Raw genomic sequence first — 8,051 nt, 5'->3', positions numbered from 1 at the left:
TTTCTCAGGCTAACTTCATTCTCTCCCCCTTTTTAATGGTCATGCTAGATCTATCTGGACAGTCTATAAAACCTTTATATACAATAATTTCCTCTTTAAACTCTCATTTAGTCTTAGTTCTATAAGCAACCATGTATTTCATGCTCATCACTTCTTGTGTCAATGTTTCTCCAATTGTTTTGGTGGACTTGATCTCGAGTAGATGCTTTAATAAAAGCCCGTGAGAACAAGAGGTCCGTAGTTCTTGCATGTTGATCACAGTTTGTGTCAATCTTACTGGATAGAAGGTCTTTCCCTCACACTTGATATCCTTGGGTATCTTAAGTATGTTATCCCATTTTATTTTGGCATAAATCTATTCTGTCAAAAAGTCTGATAATAATCTAATTTTCTTTTCTTCATAAGTCACATGCCATTTGTGTGTAAATGCTTACAGAAATTTTTTGAAAGCCAAATATATTGCTAAAAAAGAGAAATGTTTATTTTCCTTTCAAGTCCAATAATTTTTCTAGAATATGTCCTAAAATACTTTCTAGAATAGCGCTGGGTCAATATGTTTAGGTACATGGTGTGCTTTTTCAATCTGTATTTCAAAATACTTCAGGAAATATTTCAGGAAAGTATTTTTTATTTTTCTTTCTTTTTTTTTTTTTTTCTTTTTGAGACAGGGTCTGGCTCTGTTACTCAGGCTGGAATGCAGTGGTGCAATCTCAGCTCACTGCAGCCTCGACCTCCCAGGCTCAAGCCATCCTCCCACCTCAGCCTCCTGAGTAGCTGGGACTACAGGCACACACCACAACACCCAGGTAATTTTTTTTTAATGTTTAAATATTTTGTAGAGACAGGGTCTCACTATGTTGCCCAAGCTGGTCTCAAACTCCTGGGCTCAAGTGATGCACTCACCTCGTGCCTCAGCCTCCCACAGTGCTGGGATTACAGGTGTGAGCCATTGCCCTGGCCAGGCAAGTTTTCTTGACTTTCAGTTGTAGTACTCATTCTGTTCCCTTTCTTTGGTCTTTCGCTTCAGGGACTCTATCCATATTCCAGATCTTTCTGATCTGTATTTGTCACTCTTCTTCAATGTTTTTTGTCATTTCTTTGAACTTATACTTCTTTTTGCCTTCTCTTGTGTCTATTTGCTCTAGAGTTTCTTCTGGTTTGGTTCTACTTATTTCTTGAATTCTGTCGCCCTATTTGTAAGTTTTTCTAATTCTGATGAATAATGCTCTTTCATGTCTTTTACCAGTTTCTTAACGTCTTTTAGTTCTTTTCAGATAGTATGTCACTGTATTTAACTTTCTTTTTCAATGTGTCTTTCTGGGTTGCTTTCATTGTCTATACTCCCTTAATTTTTGCATAAAAATACTGAGACCCAGTGTTACTCCTCCAAGTTCACTTTTCAAAGTATGAAAAACAATGTAATTTTAAACATAAATTTTCATTTTAATGTTTCCTTTGTTGAAAGGTGGCAGAAGCAATTCCCAAAACCAACCAGCCAACATTAGACTAGGAACTTCCAAAGGTAGGCCACCTTGCTGCAGAGACTGGAAGTTTCTTTCAGGTAACTGCTTTCCCTTTTATATCTCAAAAGCAAATGAACTATCAATTTAGTCAGAAGACACTGCACCAAACACTCTCTCAAAAAGTCGTAATGAGTCTTATTTCGTTTCTTCTGTAGTGTCAGTTCGGCTTCTGCCTTTGAGATTCTCCCTACAGAAAAGAAACATCTCTGACTCCTTTGTGTAAATCAAAGACAGACATCAATGACATATTGAATTAATATGAAAGAGCATTTTAAATGCAGACACCATCCAACACTATCACTGAGCATAAAACTTTGTCTTCATTGAAATATGTGATCAATTGTTTGATGTCAAGCAGAATTTTTTTAATTAGATATTTGTCCCTCCTCACATAAAAGGACTGATTACTCTCTTTTACAGAAGAATGAATTTAACAGTTTCCTACCAATAAAACAGAACTTTGCCCTCAAAATGTTTTAACCATTTGAACTTTAAAATGCAAGTTCACAGTTCTTTAAGAGACTAACACAGAAAGCTAAAGTAATTATCCATAGAACCCAGAGATGAGATTGTAAAACTCCTCTGTAGATCCTATCTGGAGTCACAGCTTAACCAGAAAAAAAATTTATCACAGTTTAAGCACCTTTGTGATACTTGTATATAGTTCATAGAACAAGTGAGACATTTAAGTTTTCTCTGCTTAAAAGGTCATTTAAGCTGAGCATGATGGTGCACGCCTGTAGTCTGAGCTACTTGGGAGGCTAAGGTGGGAGAATCACTTGAGCCTTAGGAGTTCAAGACTTTAGTGAGCTATGATTGCACCACTGCACTCCAGACTGGGTGACAGAGCAAGACGCTGTCTCTAAAATAATTAATTAATTAAATCAAAGTCTTAGTGTACCATGAAGACCACTACCCTGCCTGAAACCCTTCCATGGCCCCCTTTGTCTTACAGGATGAAAGTCAAGTTGCTTGAATGTCCCATCCCTTGGTGACCTGGCACTTAGCCTCATCTCTGTCAAACATTCATTTAACAAAGATGACTTGCCCTCAGCCCAAAAAGATGAGATCAGAGGGCTGGAGATCCCTTACATGTGCCACAATCTCTCACACATCCATGCCTTTGTACACTGTTCCCTCCATGGACCTGCCCTTCCACCACTCCTCCTAATTGTAAATGCCCAGGCCAAAGGCAGTTCATCTGGTGGCCTCTGAGGAGGTGGCTGGGGGTGGGATACTGGCTGGAAAGAAGTACAAAGGAACTTTCTGTGTTGATGAAAATGACTATGATTTATATCTCTATTGAGGTGGTGTCAATACGGATGTATACAATTGTCAAAATTGATTGAGCTACATCACAATCTGTGCGTTTTATTTAAATTTTTTTAAATGTTAGGCAATAAAAGTCAATTCAAAAGCATCATTTTCGCTGGGTGCAGTGACTCACAACTGTAATCCCAGCAATTTGGGAGGCCAAGGCAGCGGATCAACTGAGGTCAGGAGTTCAAGACCAGCCTAGCCAACATGGCAAAACCCCATGTCTAGTAAAAATACAAAAATCAAATGGGCATAGTGGCAGGTGCCTATAATCCCAGTCACTCAGGAGGTTGAGGCAGGAGAAGTGCTTGAACCCAGGAAGCAGAGGTTGCAGTGAGCCAAAATCATACCACTGCCCTCCAGTCTGGGCAACAGAGCGAGGCTCCATCTCAAAAAAAAAAAAAATTATTTTTCATTAGAAACTCTCCCTACCTCTAACTCGGGCTGATTTGGATATCCCCTCTGTGCTCCCATAACACTTTATGAATACTTCTATATCAAGACTTAGAAATTTATCTTACTGTACATACATAACTATTAAATTTATTTGTCTACCTCATCAGACTATAAACTTTAGAGAGGAAATGGTTTGGATGAGTGTCCCTGCCCAAATCTCATGTCAATTTTAATTCCCAGTGTTGGAGGTGATTGGATCAGGTGGATTTTCCTCTTGGTGCTGTTCTCGTGGTAGTGAGTTCCCATGAGATCTGGTCATTTAAAAGTGTGCAGCGTCTCCCCTTCCTGCTTTCTCTTTCTCTGTTCTAGCCATGTTAAGTGTTGACTTCCCCTTTGCCTTCTACCATGATTGTAAGTTTCCTGAGAGCTCCCCAAAAGCCAAGCATCATGCTTCCTATACAGCCTGCAGAACCATGAGCCAAGTAAACCTCTTTTCTTTACAAATTACGCAGTCTCAGGTATTTCCTTATAGTAGTGCAAGAACGGACTGATACAAAGAGCAAAGACCAGGTCTTAGTTTCATTTCTCCAACACCTACCATTTTTGTAGCATCTTCAATGAAAATCATGCAGTAAACATCTATTAAACTAATCAAAATGAAATTTAATGATAGGAAAAAGATGATGGTGGTGACAAGGGGAAGGCAGGAAGGTTTCTGAGGTTGTCACAACCCATAAAAATGACAACATAGGCTGGGCGCGGTGGCTCATGCCCGTAATCCCAGCACTTTGGGAGGCTGAGGCAGGCAGATCACTTGAGGTTAGGATTTCAAGACCAGCATGGCCAACATGGTGAAACTCCATCCCCACTAAAAATACAAAAATTAGTCAGGTGTGGTGGCGAGTGCCTGTACTCCCAGCTACTCAGCAGGCTGAAGCAGGAGAATAGCTTGAACCCGGGAGGCAGACGTTGCAGTGAGCTGAGATCGTGCCACTGCACTCCAGCCTGGGCGACAGAGCGAGACTCTGTCTCAAAAACCAAAAAAAAAAAAAAAATGACAACACAGTAAAATGTAATTATCAGCTACAACTGGAATCAGCTTACAAACTACTCCCTCCCTTTGGCTACCATCTTTCATCCCTAGACACACATATATGAGCTCTTACCATCACCTTCTTTACTGCTCCTTTTAAAGAGTTTACACCAAGATTTACGTTTGGGACTGCAGGAGAACACTCTCCCAGTGTGAAGTGAGAACTGTCTCTTTATTCTCCTCTCACTCCAATAGAGGGTTCTGAACAGAGGCATTTAGAAGCCATTCCCACAGTGAACTTATGTCCCATAAATGATCAGCATGAAGGATGGCAAATCGATTTTCTAGGAAAGGTTTCCCTTGCTTCTTGTTTAGGAAATTCAACTCTAATCTCTTCAAAACACATGTCTAAGTGAGCTTTATCATCCCTATAATTAACTTAATTTAGATAAATATTAGTCTCCAGAAATTTTACATTATAAACTTGGCTATAGTTGAATACTCCAGGAAGGCCCTAATGTGCTACAGAAATCAATGAAATGTTAACAAGCATTGACAGCTTAGCAGGTGCTACAGAGGAGAGTAGAATCCAAAAAAGGATTGTGCTACCCAGGCATCTCTGTCCCTTCAAGGTTATCATCTTGCCACTCATCCACCTACATTAACCGACCTAGAGGCACAGCTGGAGCCTGAGTTAATTGTGAAATTCCTCCCCATAGTAAACCTTTCCCCAGAGGTGCCACTCAGCACCTCTGCCCATGAACCTCTGTCGAGAAAGAACTAAAACTCATTTATTTAGTGGTGAAACTGACTGAGACAGACTCATGTTCTACCTCATGAGCAATTCCAAAATCCCCAAACTGAATACCAAAAAAACGGTTTTTTTGTTTTTTTGGTTTTTTTTTAGCACGTTTTCGCCCTGTCACTCAGGCTGGGGTGCAGTGGTACAATCACAGCTCACTGCAGACTTGACCTCCTGGGCTCAGGTGATCCTCCCACCTCAGCCTACCGAGTAGCTAGGACTATGAGAACATGCCAACACATCTGGTTAATTTTTTTTTTTCTTTTTGTAGAGATGGGGTTTCACTATGTTGCCCAGGCTGGTCTTGAACTCCTGGACTCAAGTGATCCTCCCACCTCCACTTCCCAAAGTGCTGGGATTACAGGCATGACCCACTGCGCCCAGCCTAGAAAACTTTTTGAAGTTTGACACAGACTCATTTGGTAGCACACTTTGGACTGAATTGACATGAGACTATTTGTAGTCTTTATTCCATTTAGTGGAAAAATTCATCACTGTCTGATTACAGAAAGCTACCCCAGACCATGTTGCCAGTATGGTATAATATATACTAAATGCTATGTATCACCTTTCTAAAATTCAAAAATATCTTAATGCTGAAATACATTTAGCATGGAATATTTTAGATCTAGTATTGTGAGCCTGAGCCCACTAGAATGTCAGTTGGGTCAGTTTGTCATGGGTACCCACCATGGCATCTCTGGGTCCAGGTGGAAAGGGCAAGCACTGTGATAGTTTCTGGGGGTCTGGCACCAGTGGCAGAGCAGGGAGTGGAGTACGCCTGCCTGGTAGTGCTACTCCTGACTCAAAGCATCACCTCCTCCAGGGGTTTATATTCCAGCAGCCCCAATACATAGGAGGCACTGCTGAGACACGGCCTTGCTGTTGAAATCCATTGTTAGGAGATGGTGAGGATAACAGGGCCCTGATGCAGAGCTCTGACCTATGCAGCTGTCCATGGAAACAAAACCTTTTCGAATCCATGGCCATGGCCGGGTGTCATCTCAAAGGCAGCAGGCCAAGTCAGTGAACTCTGGTACCCAGTTAATTACACCAATTTGTTGATATCATACATCTATCTGGAGGTTGAACTGAATTATGAACTTGGTATTGAAGTATAACAAACATGCAGAACAGTGCACATTGTGTAAGTGTACCACAAGACGAATTTTCACAAATCAAACACACCCCTGTAACCAGCATCCAGATCCAAAAACAGAATATCCTTAGCACTGCAGAAACCTCCCTCATGTTTCCTTACAAATTATTGTCATCTGCATCCCCCAACCAAGGGCAACCACAATCTTGACTTCTAAGAGTCTAGTTTTTGCAGCTTGATTTTTTTAATGAAATTCACCAGCGTTTTGCCATTCGGTAGACATGATTTTAGTGAAGGCCAGATTTCCTTACTACCTTCTGAAAGTGAGACTATGAACTAGCTGGGCAGGAGGTGAGGTATAACAACCACATAAAATTCAACAAGCATATTCCCAAACCCCAACCTGGAGATGCCTCAAAATCAAACCCTGACAGAATATAAAAGAGAAACAAAGCTTGCTTGCAATAAAGAACTCGGAAGCCTGTGTGTGGTGGCTTGTGCCTATAATCCGAACACTTTGGGAGGCCAAGGCAGGAGGATGACTTGAGCCCAGGATTTCGAGACAAGCCTAGGGAACATAGTGAGACCCCACCACTAGAAACAGTTTTCAAAATTAGTCAGGTGTGGTGGCACATGCCTGTAGTCTCAGCTACTTGGGAGGCTGAGGCAGGAGGATCGCTTAAGTCCAGGCGTTTGAGGCTGAAGTAAGCTAAGATTGTGCCACTGCACTGCAGCCTGGGCAACAGAGCAAGACCCCATCTCTTTAAAAAAAAAAACAGAACACAGAAACTTAATTTAAATTAGATGATTCAAATATATGTATCACTTAAAGCTTGTAAAATACCATTTTTTATTGAGATAAAATTTTCACAATTCTAACCATTTTGAAATGTATAATTCAGTGGCAAATTCATGGAGTTATGCAACCATCACCACTGTCTAACTGCAGAACATTTCCATCACACCAAGAATGAACCCTATACCTGTTAGCACTTGCTCCCAATTCCTCCCTCCATCCATCTCCCGGCAATCACTAATCTACTTTGTGTCTCTGGATTTGCCTATTCTGGATATTTCCTATAAATGTAATCATATAGTATGTGGCCCTTTCTGTCTGGCTTCTCTAGCTTAGCATAATGTTTTCAAGGTTCATTCATGTTCTAGCATGCATCAGTACTTCGTTTCTTTTTATGGCTAAATAATATTCCACTGTGTGCCACATTTTGTTTATCCATTCATCGGCTGGTGGCCATTTGGGCTGTTTCCTTCTTTTGACTATTGTGAGTAATGCTGTTATGAGCATTCATGAGTAATGCTGTTATGAGCAATGCTGCTATGAGCATTCATGCACAAGTTCTTGTGTGAATGTATGTTTTCGGTTGTCTTGAGTATTTACTCAGGAATGGAATTTCTGGGTTATAAGGTAACTTTAACCTTTTAAGGAACTGCCAGACTGTTTCCTAAAGTGGCTGAGGATTTTGTCTTCCCACCAGCAATGTTATGAGTGTTCTAATTTCTCGACATCCTTGCTAACACTTATTTTCTGGTGTTTCTTTTTTTTTTTTTAATTATAGCCATCCCAGTGGGTGTGAAGTGGTATCTCACTGTGGTTTTGATTTATTTCCCTAATGACTAATGATGTTGAGCATCCTTTTATGTTCTTATTGGTCATTTGTATATCTGCTTTGGAGAAATGTCTGTTCAGATTCTTTGCCCATTTTTAAATGCAATTGTCTTTTTATTCTTTTATGAGTTGTTTAAATATATTTTTGATACCAGATCCTGATCAGAGATAAGATTTACAAATATTTTATTTACAAATGTTTTCTCCCATTCTGTGAGTTATCTTCTCTATTTTCTTTTTTTTTCTTTTTTTTCTTT

General features: G+C 40.3%; 1 non-coding gene across 1 annotated transcript; it reads left to right on the top strand.

The window, feature by feature from the left end:
- The first annotated feature begins 2,008 nt into the window (after positions 1 to 2,008).
- LOC114676598 (small nucleolar RNA SNORA26) lies at positions 2,009 to 2,132 on the top strand. The gene has a single exon (XR_003727650.2). It is a non-coding gene; the product is annotated as a small nucleolar RNA SNORA26 (small nucleolar RNA).
- Positions 2,133 to 8,051: the final 5,919 nt, after the last annotated feature.

Source organism: Macaca mulatta, chromosome 2 (genome assembly GCF_049350105.2).
Source record: "Macaca mulatta isolate MMU2019108-1 chromosome 2, T2T-MMU8v2.0, whole genome shotgun sequence".
Classification (NCBI taxonomy): domain Eukaryota; kingdom Metazoa; phylum Chordata; class Mammalia; order Primates; family Cercopithecidae; genus Macaca; species Macaca mulatta.
Note: the sequence above shows the minus strand (reverse complement) of the source record. Positions and strands in the feature narration are given on the sequence as shown.